The sequence below is a fragment of the Macrotis lagotis genome, chromosome 5 (assembly GCF_037893015.1).
Source record: "Macrotis lagotis isolate mMagLag1 chromosome 5, bilby.v1.9.chrom.fasta, whole genome shotgun sequence".
In the NCBI taxonomy this organism is placed as follows: Eukaryota; Metazoa; Chordata; class Mammalia; order Peramelemorphia; family Peramelidae; genus Macrotis; species Macrotis lagotis.
In genome coordinates, this window is record NC_133662.1 from 110971511 (window position 1) to 110996392 (window position 24882).

The 24882-nt window shown below is 35.7% G+C and overlaps 1 long non-coding RNA gene across 1 annotated transcript in view; it reads right to left on the bottom strand.

The window, feature by feature from the left end:
- Positions 1-24882, bottom strand: part of LOC141487794 (uncharacterized) — a 125529-nt gene that overhangs the window by 44245 nt on the left and 56402 nt on the right. Inside the window, exon 2 of the long non-coding RNA XR_012468515.1 lies at positions 11451-11594. This is a non-coding gene — a long non-coding RNA (uncharacterized LOC141487794). The remainder of the gene's footprint in view (positions 1-11450; positions 11595-24882) is intronic.

Sequence of the window (24882 nt, forward strand, 5' to 3'; positions counted from 1 at the left end):
AATGCATGCATAAAGGACACATCCAGATTTTGTACAGTTGATTTCTGAGACAGAGGTTTAACATGTAAATGATTGATTTGCAAAGTGCCTCTGTCACCATGGTTAATTCCAGATGATGCCATCTGCAGTTTCTCTATCCCATGGCCTCTCTCTCTCTTTCATCTCGCAGCCTACCCTTTGATTGTAGAAGGTGACAAAGCCAACTCTGCCCATTTAGCTACTTATTATAAACCATTGTATGACTGACCAATGGTGGATGAGAAAAACTAATAACATTTTGGATGACATTTTAGATTTTCTGAGATGTTAATGTATCCATGCCATGTTCCATCTTTTTCTTCCCATCACTGAGAGGGCGTTGTACTCAGTAATCTGAGGATCAAAGAAAATCACATTTCAAGTGGGATGAGATGAGTTAATGCATTTTGAAAGCAACCTGTACCAGTGGAATCATAAAGGATTACAGTGCCATAGTGTGCTGCAGTTTCACTATTCTGAAATCACCCATTTTATTTTCATAGGGAAGAAATTTTAAAAGGAAAGCCCCAGACAGACCAAAATGAGACTGAAGAAAATGCTTTCACTGGAAATATCTATGTAATTTAAAAAAATTATTCACTCTAGAATTAAAAAAATAACACAAAAACTTATATTGACTAAAATTTGGGTGAGCTTATCTTTGTAATATTCAAGATGTTATTGTGGAAAGAGTGATCAATGGAATTAGAGTTCCAAGACTTGGATGAGTCCCAGTTTTACCATTTACTGACTGATGTGGCACAAGTGATTTACCTTCTTTGCATCTCAATTTCTTCACCTGTTAAATGGGGATAATAATTTCAAATACTGAATCAAAAAGCATTTCTTAAGTATTTATACCATTCCAGATCATTTACTAGTGCTGGATTTACAATGCAAAATTTATTTTCTTTTTTCATATGTCCTTTATAATTAATCTATAGTCAGAATAACTCATTCATTCAAAGTCTTAAAACAATATTGCTATCACTATAAACATTGTTCTCTTGGATCTGCTTAATTTTCTCTTTATTATTTTGTGTAAATCTTTTCATGTTTTTCTAAGATCATTAAGCTCATCATTTCTTTGGCACAGTAATATTCAATCATAATCATATATATGTGGTATATGTATATGTTGGTATATATATATATGTACATATATTTGCATTATTCATTCCTCAATTAATGGGTATGAAGTGAATGAGTTTACTTACTATTGGGAGATACAAAATGTCCACAAATAAGTAGATTCAGAATCAATATAAAATAATAACATAAATACAAGGTCATTTGTGGCAGATGAACACCAACATCCTAAACAAGGGAGCATTTCTTCTGAGACTTGAAGGAAAGGGGATTCTGAATGACAAAGACGAAGAGCAAATGGATTCCAGCATGAAGACAGCCTAGGCAAAGGTTTTTTTGCGTGTGAAAAACAGAAAGAAAATTTGTCTAGGTCAGGAAGTGCTTGGAGAAGGACTGAAAGGACTGAAAAGTAGATTAGGAATGGGTCATGAAGGGCTTTAAATGTTAAATAGAAGAGTTTGCACTGGAGTTTACCAAGTAGGGAAATGATGTGATTAAGCCTGTTTTAGGACAAACTACAGATGACATCATCATGCAGGGACTGGAGAGAGAAAAGACTTGAAGCAGAGAAATCAATTGATATGCAGTAGTTCAGGTAAGAGGTAATGAAAATCTGAACTGGTTGGTGGCCTTGTAAATGGAAGAAATAGAGGGATTCAAGAGATACTATGGATGTTGAAATGACAAGCCTTAGCAATTAATTGGAATGTGAGGTAAGGGAGAATGAGGAGTCAAGGGTGATTCTAAGGTAGCAAGCTGGTAATTAAAGGCATGATGGTACCCTCTACAGAAATAGAGAAATTCAAAAGAGAAGCATTTGGGGGGAATCAATCATTCAATCAACAAACATTGATTAGTAAGCTACCACATGCCAGACATGTGCTGGTAGGGATTTTCTGGAGTCAACTGGAATGTTTCTTGATAGCTTATTGTTAAATTTTCAGTGTAAACGTTTACATCTCAAAAACTGGAAGATGCTACACATCAGAACTTGATTTATTATTTTGTTGCATGTCTAGATTTAAGAAAATGAAAGAGAATGTTAATAACAGAGATTGAACCTAAAAGTATTATGCATACATTTTGGGGGGTTAATTTATTTAAAAAAAGTCTCAACTAGAAGGTAGCTAAGCTCTAAGTGGTATTTAGCATTTCCTTCATTGATGAATTTAGGCAACCAACCATTATTATGAGAAGGTGTCAAAAACTTTCATCATGTCATATTTGAAAAGGTTAAGAGGGGTCCATGACATATTGGAAAGGTTTAGAACTCTTGATCACTATATAGAAAGAAAGGGGCCCAGTATATAGCCTTCAGGAATAGTCACAGTTTAGGGCATGTTATGGATGACTTTTTTGGAGGATCTGATTGTTAAACACTTATAAGGGGAGCTAGATAAAGGCACCTTTGAGTCTTAAGGAGATGGAGCAGGATATGTATCATAGGGCCTTGTCAACCTGCTCTGTATTGACTAACTCATTTGAAACAAGGCAGCCTTGAGATTTTTCAGAGAGACCTGTTTTAAAGGCTTTCCCTTTTCGTAAGGTAGTCACTCTGTGTTCAATAATGCACAAAAGTTATCTGTGCACTCTGAAGAACAGCAATCATTTTTCAGAACAGTGGATGCCTTTATAAAAATTTCATTGAACAGACAATGAAACATCCAAACTAGACCAGAACATTTAAAGAAACATGTACCTTACAAAAACACTTAAAAATGTAGCAAATTAAAGTGATCTGACTTAAGATAAATGACACAAAAATTTGCATATCTTTAGTACAATAGCTTCTGGAATGGGAAAAACACAGGATGTTGAATTCCAAGGGCTTGGTTAGAATGCCCCCTGGGTAAGCCACTTAATTTTTTTTTAGACCTTTGTCTCCTCATCTATAAAATTGTGGGGTTGGATTAAAGGAATTCTATCATGCTTTTCAGTAATGTAAACCAATATGTTTTATGTTCTTTATTTTTGTTACTATTTTCTATTTCAAGTCTAAATGTTAAAAAGATTGAGAGTAGCAACTGTGGGGGTTTTAGTATCTTTGTCTCCCTCCATACTTAGTGAAGACACATGGGAACTTTTATTGACTTGAATTGATTAAAAAAGTTTTTGTTAAATGATACATAGGAGTGGGTTTCAAAATGTGCCTATATATTTGAAGAAACACATATACCTTTTTTCTGAGTGGGAGAATATTTTCTGCCTAGAAATTCTATTTGTCAAAAATATATTTTATTTTCAGTGAATTTGTCCAGGTAAGGTCATTTTGAAACTCTTTCTTTGAGGTTTCAAATGGGATAATATACAAAGAGAAATATTTTGTCCACTTCAAAAGTTTGGTGTCAGAAGGACTGCTCAGTCATCTCACCAAACTCAAAAGAATAAAATTTCAAGGTGAGATTTCTGTCTTATTTCTAGCCTACGATCAAATCAACCAGGGAATCAAAGCTGTAATAACCAAAAGGCCTTGCCCTGATATCTTATTGATGGAAGGCACATTCAAAGGCAATTTTCTTTAAGAATTGGGTGAACATCAAGTCTCCTGTGTGTCTGCTCAGCTGAAGAGCTGAACCACAAATCTGACCTGTTCTCTCAGATGCCTTTGCTCTTATATATTTGTTGAAGTAAATGTTGCCTGGGATTCCTCTCAAACCTAAGAAGATCAATTCCTCAAATCTATTCCACTTTGACTTACCCCATCATACTCTTAGACATCCCCTGTTTGTTTATGACTGTCTCTTTTCACACTTTTCTTCCCCAAGTGCGTTTTGTATGAAGCTTTTGGAAGTTGAAATAGATCCAGCAATGGGCAATGTAATTTAAGGATAATTCTTGCTTAGCTGCCTATCTTGGTATATATCAGAAAGCCAAGCCAAAACAGTGAGAACAATCCCATCAGAATTCACTTACTGCTGTTTATTTTCTGCAGATTTGATTCAGAATTGAGCATGATGTGTGTGTGTGTGTGTGTGTGTGTGTGTGTGTGTGTGTGTGTGTATATATATATATATATATATATATAATAAAATTATTGAACACAAACATGGATGTGTTACTTTCCGGTTAAACACTTTGTTTATTTGTCTTTTCAATTCAATTAAAAAATAACTTAAAGAGTGCCATACTTGTTGAAGTTGAGAGAAGCATGAGTTCAGAATTTACATGGGATGTTTATGACTGTGTAGTCACAGAAAAGTCACTTAACCTCAGTTTCTTCAACAGTCAAATATAGATACTAAAACTACCTTCCTCCTAGGCTCATTGTGGGTTGAAATGTATTAATCTGTGTAAAATTCTTCACAAACCCTAAAGAGCTATGTAAATGAAACGGTATTATTATTGTGTTGTTATCATTATACTCATTTTTTAAAAATAGGATTAAAAACAACCTGGGGACAAATTGCTCTCCTATAATTATTTCATTATAGTTGGAGTTCTAAAGACTATTGCATAGGCAAATAAAATAATTGCTTCTTGGAGTGGAAAAAATTCATTTGGATATAAGTTCATATTCTATAATTTCACTGGAAACATCCTTAGTGCTACCCTAAGAACATGCAGGACATGGGAATGATATATACCTTATTCTGATCTCACATGATTTTGACCTCTTCTGTGTCTCTATGTTCTGAAAGCTTTTCCTTCCAAGTATCTTGGAGATGATAAGTATTTGGTATGGTAAAATCTATTAAAAATCTTGTTCTTCAGGTATAATCCCAAGGAAGAGACATGTAATTTTCTTCCAACTTCTTTGCAGAGGTGGAAATGAGAGTCCTGAGGCTATGTAATATTCCACATATTGTCAGATTTTTTTTAACAATGTACTGATAGGTTTTAACTGATTTTTTTTCTTTTTTTCCCTCTTCTCTCTTCTTTTAAAAAATTCTTTGTTATATGGCATGGCTCTCTAGAAGGGGAAAAAGAGGGAAACTTAAGTGATAGAAAATGAAAGATATAAATAAAATTATTTTTTTAAATCTTTTCTTCCATTTTAATCTAAGCATTATGTTCAGATAACAATTTGGTCTATGGTAATGGTCCATTTTCAATATAATTTATTGTTTGTATTTCCAGGGGTATTTTGGGTCTCTTTTTTTGTAACATGAGAATTTGTGGCTTGTCAGTTCATGAAAGATTGCAAGCCAATGTTGCATAATTTTAGCTACCAGGTCATGTCATACTACATATCTGGTAAGTACTAAAATTTTATAGCCTGCAGTAACATATTCTACAGGTTCTACCTTATCTTTGCAGAATCTGTAAGTCTGTGCTCTTTAAGGTTAACTCTTCTACAGTTTCTGGTGGTAATGATGTAGTCTCAATTTGGCAGGAAAAGCCACTACTTTTTCACAACTAAATCCTTATTGCTCAAGTTTTTGTCAGTTGCTTCTTTGTTGACACACAGATTATTTCATGAAGATTGTCCATAGAGGACCTTTGGATTCCATTCGTGGGCTTTAGTCATTATATAGATTCCATCCATCCAGAAGCAAACCACTTTCAGTTATATTTGGCCAGTTTAATGTTGGATGCCTGTTATCAGTCTTGACTGTTACTTGATGAAGTAAGGACTGCTTATTCCAAAAAGTATTTTTATAGATTTTTAAACCTGTTTATCATGTATTCTAAAAATGTCTATCAATTCTTTTCCTCCTTTTCAGTGAGAAATTGTTCATCTTCTTATAGCTGCTTTAGATAATGGGCCCTTGGTTTTCTTAATATTGTAGAGGTTTTGTGAGGATAGTTTCCAAATCTTTTATAGTCCTTTTTAAAATTCTAAAGACTTTCTCCCACTCAGCTTTGATTGTAGGTGCCAATAAGACTCTTAATATATTTATTGTAGCTTCTCTTTGATATTTTGACTTATATATACCTTCATAAACATGTTTTCCAAGTGCTATTATTATCTCTATTTTACAGATGAGGAAATTGAGGCACATGGAGGTTTAAATGACTTGACTATTGTCACATAGTTATGTGTCTGAGGCAAGATTCATCCTTAGTTCTTCTTAATTCCTAAGTCCAGCAGAATGCCAAAAACCACCTTCTTTCAAGCTTGAAGCCTCCAATCTCTATCTTTTTTTATACAGTTTATATACAGTTTATACAGTTTATATACAGTTTCATATCTGAATTACATTGTTATGTCATTTGAGAAATAATCTACAAGAGGGAGGACCAGTTTGATGGTCTTTTCAGGGGTGTGATAAAGATTGTTATCATCAAGCCAGAGAGGCTAGGTGGTACATTAGATCAAGTACCAGGTTTGGAATCAGGAAGACCTGAGTTCAGATCGAGCCTCAGACACTTTCTAGCTGTGTGATACTGGATAAGTTATTTAATCTTTGTTTGCCTCAATTTCTTCAAGGAGAGGATTAAATGAGATAATAATTGTAAAGTGCTTAGCACATAGTAAGCATTATGAAAAATATTAGTTGTTATTATCATATCTATTGCTATTATTAGCCATTTACATTAAATCAGTCAAACAGTAAAATTTTATTAAGAACCTTGTATGTTGGGGCAGCTAGGTGGTGCAGTGGATAGAGCACCAACCCTGGAGTCAGGAGTATCTGGGTTCCAATCCGGTCTCAGACACTTAATAATTACCTAGTTGTGGGGCCTTGGGCAAGGCACTTACCCCATTGTCTTGCAAAAACAAACAAACAACAAACAAACAAACAAATAAAAAACCTCTGTCATTGAAAAATGCCATATTTTAATATCGATTATTCCTGACATTTTTCACTGTTAGTATATCTTATGTGGAGAATTGTTTGACATAATTTTCTCACTTTGGATCTACTTTGAATATTTTTTTTTTTGCTTTGTTTTGCTGTTGTTTTTTGTTTTTTTTGGACTATTGTGAAGCAGTTGAACCAATCAGTATCAATATTTTCTAGTCTTATCTTTTCCTGATTTTGTAGAGAAGCTAGAGTTTCAGTGGTCTTGTCCTTTTATTGTTTACATTAATGATGACCTACCTGGATTTTGTTCTGTTCTTTTTTCAACCATGTAGACAACTTGAAATTTTCTACAGCTTTCTTTGAGGTTTTTCTCTAAACCCCTATTTTTTTGCTTTTTCAAGCCTCTCTATATTAAAGGATTTTTTTTAGGTTTTTTTGGCAAGGCAAATGGGGTTAAGTGGCTTGCCCAAGGCCACACAGCTAGGTAATTATTAAATGTATGAGACCGGATTTGAACCCAGGTACTCCTGACTCCAAGGCCAGTGCTTTATCCACTATACCACCTAGCCGCCCCGTATTAAAGTATTTTTAAAATTGATATTGAATTGCTTATTTTGTTCATTACATGCTTATGATTTCTTGCATCACCTTAACCTTTTGACTTTTTTTAAAAAGCTGTTTAAGCACATCTAGAATTTTTGATTCTATTCATTTTCCAGATTCCTTTCCACATGTTCCTTTTGGATTGCTTTTAAAATGGATAATATGGCATTCAAGTTTTCTATTGCACTATATATTATTATATTGTACTACATATTGTTATACTATTGCAATATCTTTCTTCTAATCTTTGATAGTGCTTTTAAATCTTTCTGCCACAGTGATGTTGACCCCCATCTTTAGGATATTTCCTCTGATGATTCTTACTTAGCAGAGTGATGGCTGCTGAATATTCTGCTATGAGATGATCTTAAAATGTTTTTAAAATTTGTGTCAAAAATCATTACTCAAAGCAATTTTTATATGACAGTTATAGTAGAAACCATCTTTTGTGAATTGTTCTGTTTTGGTTTAATTGTTTAATTGTTCAAAAACAAAGCAAAAGAAAACAGTATTGGTGTTGAGTAAGATCTATTGGTATGATTGATAAGATCTATTTCTGGTTATGATATAGTATTGTCACAGAAGGAAAATATTCAATATCTTCAGTCTATTTCATGAGCATTTGTAGTTTCCCCACTTTCACAGTGAACACCACTTCCAGGCATTTCTTGCAAGTTGAGTATTGGTGTTACCAGTTCGTTCTGGTGTACCAGAACACGAAGCAACACCAGTCACTGGACTCTATGTCAAGCTAATTATCACAGTGATTTTGAGTAGGGGTCAGTCTCTCTAGGTCAGCCTGCAACTTTATCCTGTCTACTACTTTGACTCTTAGGAGGAATTATGTCAGGGTACTAAACCCAATCAATATTATCACCAGAGCCCCATTCCCAGCATATCATGGCAAATACCATAATAGTCTCAAGATATACGAAGTCCCTCTGTACATCACTCTAACAGGCATTACCACACTTTGCCAGTTTACCCCTTCACATGGATTATGGATTGGTGTTGGGGGAAGGTATTATTTTTATTTTCATTTTATTCTTTTCAATTTTCTGGCTGATGAAACTGATATAAATAATTATGGGACTATTTGTTATTTTGATATTACTCCTTGAAGTTTGGTGAACTATTGGACTATTTGGTGAATTATAGAATTATTTGAATAAAGTGATTGCTTTTTTGCAACTGAATAAAAATACTGGAATGCAAAGTTTTCTATAGACTCATAGAAAATATCTTCAGAACAACTTCAGTGGCAGATAAGACAAAAGAGCTGATAGATATTTCATCTTGTTTTCTATATGGTTTTGATTGTTTCTACTAGGTCTCAGTATTTTCAAAGCTTTTCACTTCCTGTAATCAGGACAAGTTCTTAAGAATATTTGAGGGGTTATATTTTGTATTACAAAAGAAAATTTACCTAACAGATAAACTCAAATATTTCAATTTCCATTTTATTTGGTTTTAGATTGTAAATTCCTTGAGGGCAAGGACTGTCATTTTTGTGTTTGTATTCCCAGTGCTTAGTATAGTGTCTGGTACACAGTAGGCACTTAATAAACATTGACTGACTGTTGACTACTGAGATTAGAAAGGAAATCAAGGGACTGACGTAGAATTTTGCACACATAATTATGTTTTTCCTAGGAATTTCCTAGATGTTAGATTTTTTGCAACTTTCAGAGAAAACTGAATTAGTGGGGAGAATTTTTCTCACCAGGGGTTCCCTATGGCAATGAAATCACAAATCCATATAATTATAATGCTTCTGCTCAGCTCCCCTCCCCAACTTATGAAAGGTGCAAAGTATTTTATTTGTCATTAAGGGTACAAAGAAAAAAATAGTTTCAGACCTCAAGGAACTTACAGTCTACTGAAACAAGCACAACTTTAACTAGAAATTCTAGTAAATCTTCTAAAGAGCAAAATGAAAGGCAGGAGCAGACCAGTAATAAGCAAAAATCTAACTATAGCTACCTAAAACAATTCTTTCTGGGGAGAACAGATCAGAGTTCAAAGGATGGAAAAATTCCTGGAAATCTCACTCATTCTCAGCTGGATGCAAGGTAAGCATCACTTTAAAGTTTACTAGAAACTGAATTATGGTTTGAGATTAGTCCTACAATCTGAAGCAGATAGCACAAAGACTGTAATTAAGGAAACTGAAAAACAGGTTACAAATCATCCATAAGGCATTTATGGAGAGAAGAAACTTGATGAGGAATCTCTCATGAACCCAACGAATAGCAAAGATGCCTTTTCTATTATTCTATGTGGGCTAAACAGAAATGATTTTCATCTTTAAAGGATGAGGATAATTTTTCTGTATTTCTATCTTTTTAAAGTGTACATTTTAGTTAGTTGAGCTGGTTAGGTAAGGATATCTTTTAACTAAAATTGTTCAACACAGAAACAGTTCAATAGCTGAATTTTAGCCTGCTGCTAGTCCCAGTTTCCCTCAACACAGTCAGACACACGCACAGTCTAGTCTGAAATGGGTAGTTCAGAGAGTAATTCCAGTGGGAACGTATAATTATGATGGGCTCTTTGTGAAAGGAGAAAAACAATTTAGAGCCATAAAGAGTCTTACACAACAGTCTTTCTCTCTCTAGATGCTCTTAAAGAAGCAACTTATGTCAAATCTACCATAAGTCCATGTCCATAGTAATTCACTGTCTTTGAGTGAACATTCCCTAAGCCTAGATCAACAAGAGTTTAAAACTCCTTGTACAATGTCCTGCACAGAGTGATACTGTTTGGCTCCACAAACATTAAAAATTTGTTGGGTAAAAGTAAAGCATCCTACTAGATCAAGAGTTCTTGGCCTGGGATCTCTAGAACTTCTTGGATACATTTTGGGGTGGGGGAGGCCTATAAATTTTATTTGAATATTTTTATTTTGAATTTTGTTTGGGGAGAGAATATTCTTTATTTGAATATAATTGGTTTTCTTTGTAATTCTGTATTTTATTTTATGGTCTTAAAAGCATTACTCTGTTAAAAATCCATGGGTTTTAAAGAGGTCCATAACACAAAAAAGGTTAAGAAAACTTTAACTGTCAACTAATTCCCACATTCAAGGCAGGCAAATCATCTTCACTGAGGTAGAAGGGCAATGGTAGGAAGGGCATGTGCCTGGCATGCAAACCACCACCATCACCTTGTCCCCTCAAGCCTGATGACAATAGCCCAGGAATCCATGAGCCTTGGGAATAGTAACTTTAAATAATCACAAATTTAAATAAATAAAGAGAGGCATTAGCATCAATTTTGCCACTGCACACTTAGGACCTTTGGGACTTTTCTATCTGATTTGCAACTGAAATCTTCCATATGTACTGTCTTCCCCCCATAGAATGGGAGCTCATTGAGTGCCATCTTACATTTGTATTTGGATCTCCAAAAGAAGAGTAAAGCAGCTAATCCTTCAAGGAGTTTACATTCCACCTGGGGATATACAATGCATATAGAATTGTAAAAAGAAAGTGTTGTGAAGTGTTGTGGGAGTGGGCCCTCTCACAAGAGGAATGAGTCTGCGTATAAGGAGAGGGCGCTATTGTAGAGTGTGGCTCAAAGGGAGGCAGAATAAATATCTCTAGCCTCTTCCCTCCTCCCACTCCCCACCCCACTCCTTCTCCAAGGGAAACTTTCATTCATGCCAAGAGGAGAAATAGGAAGTTGGGCCTGGAAGCCATCCTCTCCTCAAAGAAATGCGATAGGTGAGAAGTATGTCTATCTGTTCCTTTAAATATTGTTCACTTAGAGAACATGATCAGATTATATCTGACTTGATTGATTTGTCTTATGGGGCATCAAGAGGTTCCCAAGCTCTATATCCAAGGCTTGACCCTTTTCTCATCTAATATTAGTTCCACAAAGAATACAGATAGAAAATAGCAAAGAAACTTATTTAAATGATGCCAAAAAAGAAATCAGAGAAGGTATACATAGGAGAAGATCTACCAGAAAAAAATATTGAGTAAAGGAGCTCTCCCAATGGGGTGAGAAAACTCAATTCAATTAAGAGAATGCTCCAGATCTTACCCAAGGGAAAACTCGCTGAAGTCTTTAGAGTAGCAAGTTGGGTATAGAGATGAGAAGGAGACTGTCTGCTTTTCTCATGTCTTCTCAGAGTCTTCTTTCAGCAATCTGAAGTGAAGTTGGCCTTTTCCATCTTCTCGCTTAATTCTGAAAGTCAACATGATGCTTGACTCAAGAAGATTCTTACTTGGAGAGTACTGGAGGGGGACTCCAGTTCTCAAGGGGTGGGGAATTTGGTGGAGACTGGAGATCTCATGCTTTTCACCAACTCCATGAAGCATGGGGCCTTCATCCCTATCAATAAGGTGAGATTTCCATACCAATGGGCTTTGGGACAGAGGTTACAAGGCACAGGTAGGTGTTATACTGGAATAGAGCACTTGGAATCAATAGGACTTGAGTTCAAATCTAGACTCAGACATTTGACATTTACTAGCTATGGGATCCTGCCTGGGAAAGTGATTTAAACCCTGTTTGTCCTCTCTCTACAACCAAAAAAAATGTAAGGAGGACACTTTAATTATAAAATTACTGTGTAGAAGTATTTTAATACTTCACAAGATCCATGATGTTATCAGAGTAAAATCCATCAGTGCCTAACTCCTTAAGTATTGACTTGGCCTCAGAAGATTTGAGCTTGAATTCAAATTCTGCTTCTTGCTATCTCTCAGATTTTGGGCAAGTTACATCACCCCTCTAGAATTCCTCATTTGAAAAATGAGGAAGTTAGACAAGTTTATTTCCAAGGTCCCTTCGAGCTCTAAGTCCTATGATTCTATGAACTTATGCCCTAGTAAATGATATTCATGAGGCCTAATTTCATTATGGCATAGAAGTAACCCTGGACTCTCAAAGACTGTGCCTGCAGAACAAAAACAGAGGCGACTTTTGGCAGTTTATTCTGATCCATGATTAAATTGTGTTCTCTGCAGTCACAAGTCTAGAGTTAGAAGAGATATCAGTGAACAACTAACTAGTCTAACCCCACTTTGCAGTGTCTTTAAGTGGTTGTCCAACCCTTACTTGGAGACTTGGAAACTATCTCCATTCCACTATTGTAATTCATAGAAAACAATAGAACAATGCTAGAAGTGACTTTTGAAGTCATTTCACTTTTTGATTGAGGAAACAGGCCCAAAAATGTCAAAAAATTTGATCCAAGTCCTTCTGATTCCAAATCTAGAACTTTTTATCCTAACCAGTTAAAATTAGCTACTTCCATTGGTTGTTCTTGACAGCTGTTTGGCATAGTGGGGAATGCAGGATCTTTGTTCAAATCTAGCCTCAGATACTTATTAACTATGTGACCCTGGGGAAGTCACTTAACCCTGTTTGCCTCAGTTTCCTCATCTATAAAATGAGCTAGAGAAGGAAATGGCAAACCACTCTAGTATCTTTGCCAAGAAAACCCCAAATAGAGTCACCAAGAGTTGGACACAACTGAAATGACTGAACAACAACAAATTGTTCCTAGTTCCATTCTCTGGAACACAGTAGAACATGAAAACACTTAAAATTCTGATTATCTTCCTTTCTACATTCAAACTTCCTCACCTTCCATATTGGAAGACTATCTTAGTTAAGCTCATAAAGGTTCATCATCAGAGATTCATCACCAGATGATGCAATGTTTTGGTCACAACAACTCAGAAAATGCATCAAAATAGAAAATTAAACTGTCAAGGTGCTTCTTATCTAAGAAGAGTCATGAAAAAAGAAACTTCTAACAATTAGGGGAGTCCAGTAATGGAAAAGGTAAGGTTATATGGGTGGGTGCTGCAGATGGGAAGAACATTTTTTTTGTGTGGGTTCTGAGCATCTTTCCCTTTTCTTTGATTATCTTCTCCTTTTCTTTATCATAATACAATACAAAGTTTTATGCAGCATTTATACATACTAGATGGTCAACAAATAATAATTATCTGTTACTAAATGAACTACTAAGAATACTAGACTAGGCCTCAAGCAAAAGTAATTAAGTCATATTGTGACCAGAAATTCTAGTTGGCTATTTTCATGAATTGTCTCCATGATAGGTCTGTACTGATTTAATATCAACTCACAAGTCTGTTTGCCAGGCACTGATGTAATTGATCTCATTAATTTGGAATCAACTTCAAACTAATCTAAGTGAATAAAAACTTGACAAAGTATTTTTAAAATAAAAACATTCCTATCATTTTCAAATGCACGCATTAATAATTTGTAGTGGATTATAAAGTATGTTCTTGCTGGACTTCAGCTAACCCTGTTTTAAGGAAGAAATTATAAAAAAAATGGGAATCTTAAAAGAGCTTTTCTTATTCAATCCTTTCAAAAGAATATATTTTTAGAAGTAGATTTAACCTTCCTCCTATAATCTTGTGGAAGCAACTGGTTTGATGCTTCCACATCATAATGCATGAATTATGTCCAATGATTTTGAATTGTAAAGTATTCAGTGTTCAAAATAATAAGTTAATTGTTTTTACAAGTGAAGAATCTGATTTGGAATTCAAGTTTAGGTGTCCTTTGAATCAAGAAGAATTTTCTTTTAAAAGACAAATAGTTAAATATTAATGATTCTTAGGATGAAAAGGTCTGCAAGCACCTTCTGTGGTAACAGTGGGGGATTTCATCATAGATCAAGAGCTGGTGCAACACATAAATTCTTAGCCTCTTGATGCCCCCCTAGAGGATGAGTGGGAGAGGGATCAAAAGAACCATGCTGTCTTATAGTTAGTTATCTTTTACCATTTATCTCAGTTTAAACATCTCTCTTTCTTTAATCCTTCCCATTTATACCTGTCTGTGAGATTTAGAGATATTCATAGAAGAGTCAGACCTGTCAATAATGCTAAGAAGCAATAGGCTTTTTATTACTGAATACAAAGGAAAGCTTGGAATTTAAGAGGTCACCTAGGGTAGAAACGCAGACAGAAAGGATGAGGTAGTAAGAGAGGGATGTACCCAAAGTGGTGACTGGATGTCTTTGAAACTTCATAGAAGTTGTAAGGGAATGGAGAGATGGATAAACTATTGCATTCCCTATGGAATTTTTTCTTTCATTTCCCCTTTTCCCCCTTCTCTTTTCTTTTCCTTTCCACTTCCACTTCCCCTTCCCCTTTCCCTCTCTCCATCCCTTTCCTTCTCTTCCCTATCCTTCCTTTCCATTATTTGACCCTTACAACAACCTTGCCCATTTTACAAGGAGAGGAAACGAAGCAGACAGAAGTTTAATGATTTGTTTAGCTATTAAATATCTGAGTCCAAATTTAAACTCAGATCCTCCTGATATTTATGTTAGAAAACCAAAAAAGATAAAGTATCTTATTCTGTGTCAGCCTCTGAGTTAAGTATCAAGGATGTAAAGACAAGAAAATAAGACAGTCCTTACCCTCAAGGTGCCCACTTTTAACCAGAGAAGACAATGCATATATAGGAAAGCTGGAAAGAGGAGAATTGTGCCCAATCTGCTCCCAGGCACATATCTGAGATTTTGATGAGACAACTCATACCATATGGGGTGAGGCAAATTATAAAGTGACAGTCTGACTTTTAGTAGAATTAGAGTATGTTTTGTTTTTGTTTTTTAGCTTTTACAAGGCAGTGGAGTTAAGTGACTTGCCCAAGGCCACACAGCTAGGTAATTATTATGTATCTGAGATTGAATTTGAACTCAGGGCCTCCTGACTCCAGGGCTGATGCTCTATCCACTGTACCACCTAGCTGCCCAGGCTTAGAGTATATTGCATGCAGGGTAACACAGACTGCAGTTGCCACACATTTTAATTGTTATGTGGATTACCAATCCAAATACACCTGCAACCTACACCTTAATCACCTAAATTATTAACAAAGAGTTTGCCCAGACAAAAGAAAAGTAAATTAATTTCTGCTTCTGACTACTTTTCACTACCTGCTTTTCAGGGACTCAAATAGATTTTTAATGTCTCTTTTAATTTTCCAATTTGACATCATCACCAGAAAAATGCAACTTAAATGTTATTTTAAGCCCTTAATGTTCATTTAGGAAAATCTAATATGGGTAAAATGTCACTGCTCTTCCTGTCTCTTCTAATTGAAATCTTTGGCCTGATTCTGGGGGACATGTCATGAGTTTTAATGTTTTTTCAATCAAGTGTATAGATTTATTTAATAAGCATGGTATAAATAACTCCTGAATATTGAAGTCAATAATTTATTTTACAAAGTAATGTTCTTTTTAAAAAGATTCATGAGTGATTCATTTTGACTGCTCCTCACTCCCCTAGTGCACCTTTCATCTTAGGGAGCTTTACTCAAATAAAGCAATTGCTGCTGAGGACTGCCTGGGCTGTAGAGAATAATTCCATGCCCAGAATCTTTGTCTTTGTAGCACAAAGAATTCAATGTATTCAAATTTATCCCTAAAGAAGAAATATGGAAAGATGACTCATTGTTTTTTAAGAAGGATCATAGATCTGAACCTGTAAAATGGCTTTTGAGATCATCATATATATCTTCCTCCTTTTGATTTGGGGGAAACCAAGCTCACCCTCCCAAGGTTAATACTTAAAGTCAAATAGGTATCGGAGTAGTAGAACTGTGATTGCAGTTGAGGTGCTGTGACCTTACTACACCATGCTGCCTTCTAAATATTCTATAGATCAGAGTTGGAGGAATATGGAGCTGGTCAATTTTCTCAAGAAGACCTTTTTTTCTCTTATACTTTTCATATGGACCCCTTAGGCAGTCTTCTGAAGCCTATGGACACCTCCTCAGAATATTAATTTTAAACACATAATATCAAATTCATGAGATTACAAAGGAAATAAATTCTATTGATATAGTTATCAAAATTTTGAAAAAAAAAGAATTCCTAGATTCTGGGTAAAGAACCCTGTGGATATATTCTAGGAAACAAAGAAAGAGAAAACTATAGTAGGAAGAATAGGTGATGTGATAACAAAAGATTTCAATGAAAGTTTAAAAAAATACCTCTTGCAAAGTCTTATGGACTCTATGGGAGTCAGTAGCTTCTTTTTTTTTTTAAAGAATTTTATTTATTTAAGGCAATGGGGTTAACTGACTTGCCCAAGGTCATACAGCTAGGCAATTAGTAAGTATCTGAGGCCAAATTTGAACTCAGGCCCTCCTGATTCCAGGGCTGGTGCTCTATCTGCTACACCACCTAAGTGCCCCTAGTAGTTTCTTTAGTTCATGGTAATCAGTTATGTTGATCACTGATTTTCAGCCCCTAATTCACAACAGGGCTACAGTGAAGTTTATAGTTCCCAGGAAGGCATGAGATCCAGAAACATTAAAATTTGTCAGCAGAATGAGCTCTTCAGACTGAATGTCTTCTCTGGAAACCACAGGGGAACTATTTATTTTGGTGGAGGACTATCAAAAAGGATGCTGAAGAACAAGGCTCATGATTCCAGTGCCAATATTGCCACCATCTCTATGACCATGGACTCAGTAAGAAGATGATAGTACTATATAATGGTAACTAATAATAAGGAAAGCAAAAATCCAGGCTACTAAGGACATTTGGGTATCTTGCTCTGGGAAAAAGCTAGGAGCACTGGGAAAAAAGTCATAGGGAAAGGGATTTTGGTGCAATATAAGAAGAACTAATGAGAGTATCAATCAATCAACAAACATCTTCATGTCTACTCTGAAGGATTATACGGAGTAATGGGAATACAGATAAAAATAAAACAATTGTTACCCTCAAGGAGCTTAATTTCTATTATGCTAAAAAAGACATTAATAATAATTATCATTTAAATTGTACTTAATAGTTTGCGAAACTCCTTACAAATAGTGCATGGGATCCTCACAACAACCCTATAGATTAGGTGCTTAAATTATCCCTATTTTGCAGATGAGATATCTCAAACTGAGCCAGATTAAGTGATTTGCCAAGGGTCACACAGCTAGCAAGGCAGCTGTGTGACTGGTTGTGACTGTTGTGACTGGTTCGCTATTTCCTTCTCCAACTTATTTGACAGATAAGGGAACTGAGACAAAACAGGCTAAGTGACTTGCCCAGGTTCACACAGTAAAGTATCTGAGACTGGATTTGAACCCAGGTCGTCCTGACTCCAGGACTGGTACCCTATTCACATAGTAGGCACTATATTAAAGTCTTATTCCCTTCCCTTCTCCCTTTCTACTTTCCAAGTCTGTCTCTGTGTTTAAATTTTTTAACTGTTAAGTGGATCCCAGGAGAAATCCACTTCCTAAATCCAGTCTCTTGACTTGTAAGAGTATTAGAACTTGTTTTGTTTGATTTTTCATTTTTATTTTAGCTTAGCTGATCAGTCTGGTCACTTGAGATGATTATAAGGGTGGCAGTGTGAATTAAAAAGTCACTTTTTTTGGAGTCAAATTACCAGCTGTTTGCATAAAATTATTTAACTGTCCTATTCCCCTAGCTCTGCTATATACAGTCAATTATAAAATGTATATTTTAAAAACATGAATTTGTTCTATCTAGATTTATATATTAAATATATAATATTTCATTTTGCTCAGAGCAAACTCTTCTGTGTAATTCCCTGTGGGAAAACACCACCTCACAAAATCTCACAAGCTGTAACCCCTCTGACAAAGATTTCCTCAAGCAAATTTAAAGTCTTTGTTGAGTTAAAGGTCATACTTATTGTACATTTTCTGATGCAGTAGAAGGTGCAAAAAGAGAAGAGTTGGTTCAACCCATTTCATCTATCCCCCCTCTTCTATTCTAGACTTCTGGCCCAGAGACCCCTAATAATAGTCTTGCCCAACTTGCTTCATCAGCCCAGGTAAGCAGGGTCATGGGCCAAGCAATAATTTGAGACCCAGACTTGATCACTATCCATTGCAGTAATTATGTATTTTTAAACCATTTAATATGCATGAAATTACTACCATTTTTATTAGATTCCTATCTTGTTTTTCTATGTACCATAGTTGAAGCTTTTGAGGGTGATGCCTATAACCCTGTTGACCCCTATAAGCCTCATTTTTTTTGTTGTCCGATTTTTAATAGTTGAGAGTGATGCTTTTGGGAAATTCATGTGTTACTTATAGTAGAACTGCTTGAAATTAGAACTCTCAGAGTGAAAGTATAGAAAAGGGCTTGTATTAGCTATAAGACTTTAGGCAAGTTATTTAGATTCTCTGAACTCTAGTGTTTTTCATTTAGAGAATGCTACAATATTATTTGGAGTGGGAAGCACAAGGATCCTAGAAATCCTCATAGAGAGATGCCCTAACTGAGAGCCCATTTACCACAACAGACAAAAAGCTGTATGAAAATAAAATGAAGTGAAAGGACCTTTCGTTGCTTTTGTGTCAAAGACTTAGACAAACACAAATTCCACTCAAGGGAAAGCCAAGTTTCTTACTTGTGAAACTTTGCTGGGTTTATTGAGAATGACCTCAAAGCCATCCTCTCCAAAGGGGAATCTGCCAGTGAATTCAGTTGCACTTGAGATATATGCCCCCAAATTTCAAGAGGTTTTCATTTGGGCCTCAGGGAACCTTTGAACTTCTGAGACTCAGGACTTCTACCTTTGTGTAGGAAAATGGAGCTTTGGGCAATTGATACTAGAGCCATTGGTGATTGCCTTGTGGAAAACCAGCAACAGATTTGGGCATTGTGATTGCCAGACTATGGCATTCATCAGCTGCTGTGACCTGAGACTTGGTCTTCACTGGGGATTGGGACAGGAGGAGGAAGAGGAAGGGAAAAAGGAGGAATGAGGGTATTAATAATCCCTCTTCATTCTAGAGATCTTTATGATGGAAATGAGCACAATGGAGGCAACTGGAAGTCTCATCCATTACTTCCTTTTATTAAAGTTTCTGATCCCAAAAAGGGGTCCCTTAATCCATTCCAGAGAATGTAGGGATAAATGGTTCAGTACTATTCCCCTAAACCCCCAAAGATCTGGAAGGTTTTGTGTGTCTGTGTGTGTGTGTGTGTGTGTGTGTGTGATTGAAGACAGTTTTTTTAGGTTTTTGCAAGGCAAATGGGGTTAAGTGGCTTGCCCAAGGCCACACAGCTAGGTAATTAGTAAGTGTCTAAGGTCGGATTTGAACTCAGGTCCTCCTGACTCCAGGGCCAGTGCTCTATCCACTGCACCACCTAGCTGTCCCGACAGAATTCTTAATGTAGGTTCAGTTAATTATTTTCCTTTCACTTTCACAATGTTTAATCAACTCTGTGATCACAGAATGTTGGATGCCTGTGACCTTTGTTTATAATTATTATTGACTGAAAAAGGAGATTTAAGATGAAAGCTGAGGGCTTTCATAATGTTTCTACTTTTAATAATAATTTTAAGCAATATTTCCCAGCTGTCACCATTAGAATGTAAACTCATTGATGTTTTCCTAATCCTAAAAAGAAGCCTCCTTTTTGATGTTTTACCTTCTCCACTTCTTTTCCTCTGAGTAAAACTAAATATTCCTTTTGCCTAATGTTTCCATTTCTGCACCAACCAGTCTCTCCTCAAAGAGAGATCTAACTTTCATCACCAACCCTCTACTGAAACTGTTCTCCTCCTAATTACCATGATTTATTAATCACCAAGTACAATGATGTTTTAAAATTCTCATTCTCCTTGAATTGGATTCAGTCTTGGGAAAGTCTGACCTCTGATAAGAGTTAAATTTCCTTTTCTCACACTCTTCTGTAACTTAATTTATAACAACTGCTATATTCCCCTAGGAGGCTGTTACTTAATCTCATCAGAACATAAATCAATTTGCAAGACTTCTGCATAAGCATAATCACATTTTACATCAGCTCTGCATTGTTCCCTCAAAATCCGTGTCTACTGGCCAGCCAAGAAAAGACTTGAGATTGTCTCCTAATTGCAGAAACTCTGCCATTGGTTAATGCAACCTAGTGAATTCAGACCTCTAGAACTTTCAAACTTAAAAGGTCCTCTCCAAATCTGGACATAGGCATCTTGAGATGGATGCTTTACCACTGACTGAGGAAAGGAAACACAAAGTGAAAAAGGAAGCTAGGGACTCAAGGTCATCTAGTTGAATGCTCCTTTTTTAGTAGTCATCATGTTGCTGGACTCAGAAAAAGGCAGTTGCTGGGCCTTCACTTCTCCAGCAAGGAGTCTACAGGATATTTAGCTTCTGCAACAGGGAAAAGAATAAAGATACCCAAGGTAAACTATTTCCTTTAAAGGCTAAGACTATGGTTGGGGGAAAGAGTGAATTCAGAAATGAAAATAAAATAAAATTTAAATTAAAAAAATCCACTGAAATTATTCTTACTCAATGACCAGTAAAAGGAATGCTTATCTTCTCCAAGTACAGACCTTTAATACCAAGTCTCACATGTAGCCAGGGGTTTTATTATTCATCCCCCCAGGATGCGAGCATGAAATTAGGACAGATGGTTGGCCAGAACCAACGTCAACTTTGTCCAAGCCACATTCAAGTTCTGGTTATAGGTGATCTTATTGGATGTTCTTTCCATTCATCTATCCTTGGCTTCACCATATTGTCTTGCTTCTTTCTCTACCTCTAAATCCTTCCTCAAATGGGTTCTCATTTTTTTAGACCCCTTAATAGACTTGCTCTCAAGATTCTACCCTTGATATTCTTCTCTTCTGTGTATTTCCTCTTGAAACTATCACTCATTCCCAAAGTTTTACTTGCCCTCTTTTATCCAAATGACTCCCAATCTCTCTCCTCAACCTTAGAATCTTTTGAGTGCCTCTGCCTCCCCAACTATCTATAGAACATAAATGTATATATGCAAAATAAGCTTATTAGCTTATTAGCTTACTTCTATTTTTGATTTGTAGTATCACCATTCACCCAGTAATTTGTGTTCAAAACAGTTATATTTTTCCATTCTTCAGCCCTTATCCAAAGTCATCAATTCCTGTTGATTCTACTTCCAAGTCTTCCCCATAGCTTTAATCCTCTTGTCCCACTAATGAAAAGTCCTTTTTTTAATCATTACCCCAGAGTATTGCAACTTCCTAATTAGTTTTCTCATTTGCATTCTTTCTCTGTTTCCATCTATGTTCCATTCTACATGATGCTAAATTAATTTTCCTGATGTATTAATTTGACCATGCCATTGCTCTGTTAAAAAATCTTTAGTAACTTCATATTTCCTAGAGAATTAAGTGAAGACTACTTAGCCTGTTATTCAACACCCTTCACAAAATGTCCCCAACCTACTTTTCCATATTTTTTCATATTAGTCTGCTCCACATATTTTATACTTCAGGCAAACTGGACCACTCTCATGCCCAATGGACATGACCCTTACCTTTGCTTATGAATGATTGAAAGACCATTTATTAAGTACATTTATTAAGTCAGGGACTGTGTCAGGTGCTTACTAACTGTGTGACACCAGGCAGGTTCTTAACTTTTATTGATCTCAGTTTCCTCATCTATGTATGCATGAGCATAACAATTGAATCTACCTCCCAGGGTTGTTGTAAAGACCAATGAGATTATTATAAAGCAATTATCATAGTACCCAGCACATAGTAAACACTATATAAATCTTATCTATTTATTATTGTTATTATTAATTATGATTATCATTATATCTAGCCCTGATTTGTAGCATTTATTATTTTCAGTTATATAAATGTTCACATTGGAAATGGACCGATCTGCGTTTGGGAGCTAGGATTGAGTCAGTTATGAGCTGATACCAGCATATCCTTGAATTTATTAGCTATTATTATTATTATTATGGGAGGAGGAAATTCTATGACTACCTTTATCTTGGACCCACTCAAGAACCCATTTTACTTGAGTGAATAACTGGGCAGGTCATGATGCTGAAGTAGGATCAGCCAGCAGAAATATCTATTTTTTCTGGCCCTAGTACCCTAGAACCCTAGATCCAGAGAGTAATGGATTAACTTCTGTGGTGATTGGGAAATGCATTCAAGAAAACTGAAGGATGGAGATCCACATCTCTGGTCAGGTGTGGAAGAGCAGAATAGCAGCAGCAGAGGGAAGAGTATGGAATGGGTTAGGTGGATGACTGGATAAAATGTGTAGCTGAAGCCCATAATTCCCCTATGTGAGGATGGGGCCTCCCTACTCACTCTTTTGGTAATTGATTTCCTGGTCCAGATTTAATGCCATCTTCTACATGAAACCTTCCAGGATTCCTCATCAGTAACAATCTTTATTTCTGGACTTTGTATTTTTGGTTTTTATTTTTTTATTTTTTGGTTTTTGCAAGGCAGTGGGGTTAAGTGATATGCCCAAGGTCATACAACTAGGGTCTGAGGTTGGATTTGAACTCAAGTGCTCTATCCACTAGGCCACTGGCTGCCCCTTTGTATTTTATAAAGCTCTTCTCTAAAACTTACTGTTGTTGGATGGTTTTGGTTGTGTTCTACTTTTTGTTAACTTTTGAAGTTTTCTTGGCAAAGATATTGCAGTGGTTTGCCATTTTCTTTTCCAGCTTATTTTATAGATGAGGCAGCTGAGGCCAGCAAGGTTATGTGATTTGTCCAGGGTCACACAGCTAGTAAATATCTGAAGTCAGATTTAAACTCAGGAAGAAGAGTTTTCCTGACTTCTAGGTTCAGAACCTTATCCACTAAGTCACCTAATTGTCTTTCTAAATCACAGACATGTAAATATTATAAATTATATGTAAGTTTCATGAGAGCTTTATATCTCTCTCAGGATCTAATTCATGGCTGTACAAACAGCAGGCAGTTAATTAATGTTTGTAGTTATAAAGTGCTTTTTCCAAGACTCAGTAAGTTTCTAGACTATTGACTAGGTAGCACCTTGAATAAAATAAGAGCCTACGTTTATCTCATCTCCCTCTTAGTCCATGAGGTATTTCTTGACCACCACTGAAATTCTAATTTAGCAATTTATCCTCATACAATTCAAACACAAATTCCACAAAAACCAAGCTTCTGACTTATAAGTCCTCAATGAATTTAACATGCTTATACCTTCAAAACCATCCTTTCCAAAGGGGACCCTGTGAGTAAAAAGCCTCCACCTGAGACTCCTGCTCCTAAACTTCAAATGCCCCATTCTTTTTGTTCTGTCAATTGATCTTTCCTAGGACATTTCCATGGGAATTCAATTTAATTGTGTGTGCAGGGACATTTTTCTTTCTTCCTATTCCCCAATGTTTCTCTAAAAGAGAAACAGATCCTGAAAATCCTAAAAAGAAGCTACAATGTATTGAGTTTTTGTAAAAGTGGTAGTGCAGTGGATAGAGTACTGGATCTGCACTCAAGAAGACCTGATTTTAAACCCAACCTCAAACACTTGCTAGCTGCGTGATCCTGGTTAAGAAACTTAACCCTGTTTGTCTCAGTTTCCTCATCTGTGAACGAGCTGGGAAAGAAAATGACAAACCAATCCAGTATCTCTGCCAAGACAATCCCAAATGGGGTCACAAAGAGCTGGACACAACTGAAATGACTGAACACTAGCATATGTCAGACTGTGTTAGGTTCTAGGGATACAAATAGGAAAATGACACAATTCTTGTCCTCAAGGACCTTACGTTCTCAAAGAGGAGCAATAATACTTTTTAACTCACGCAAAGGAAAACAAAAGACCTACTTTGAGATATCTGTGGCAACATGGTTGGGGAAAGGGTAGAAATGAGGAGCAGAGGGGCAATAAAATAAGGGTAAGTTCACTGTTTTAGTGAATGAATTGTTGAAAAAGTATTAAGTGTTTGATAGGTCACTGGATGACCTAGATAGAATAAATATAGAAGAGAAATAAATAGGATTTATATTTATATTATATTATAAACATATGTATATATAAATAAATATAATTGTATCTTCATTTATATAAATTATGTGTTTATATATGTTTTATAAATTAAAACATGCTTGATTACAAAAAGTTTCCATTCATTTTTTTAATTTTAAAAAATATTTTATTTATTTGCTTTTCCAACAACATGCAATGGCAATTTTTACTAATCTTTTTTGGGGTAAGGTTTTGAGTTTTAAATTTTTCTCCCTTCCTCTCTTCCCTACCCCCCCAACAGGAAGCAATCTGATAAAGGCTCTACATTTATAGCCATGCTAAACAATAGGTCTATAGTGATCATGTTGTGAGAGAAGAATCAAATACAAATGGAAAAAAGAAAACATTAGAGAGAATAAAATGATAGAATATATAAGACAACTTTTAAAAATTGAAAATAATATGCTTTGGTCATCATTTAAATTCCACAGCTCCTTCTCTGGATGTGGATGGTGTTTCCATCATAAGTATTTTTTAAAAAAATTGTCTTTGATTATTGTACTGATGGAATGAACAAGTCCATCATGGTTCATCATCACTCCATGTTGTTGTTAGTGTGTATAATGTTCTTCTGGTTCTGCTCATTTCACTCTGTATCAGATCCTGTAAGTCTTTCCAGGCTTTTCTGAAATCCTGAACCTCATGGTTTCTTACAGAGAAATAGTGTTCCATT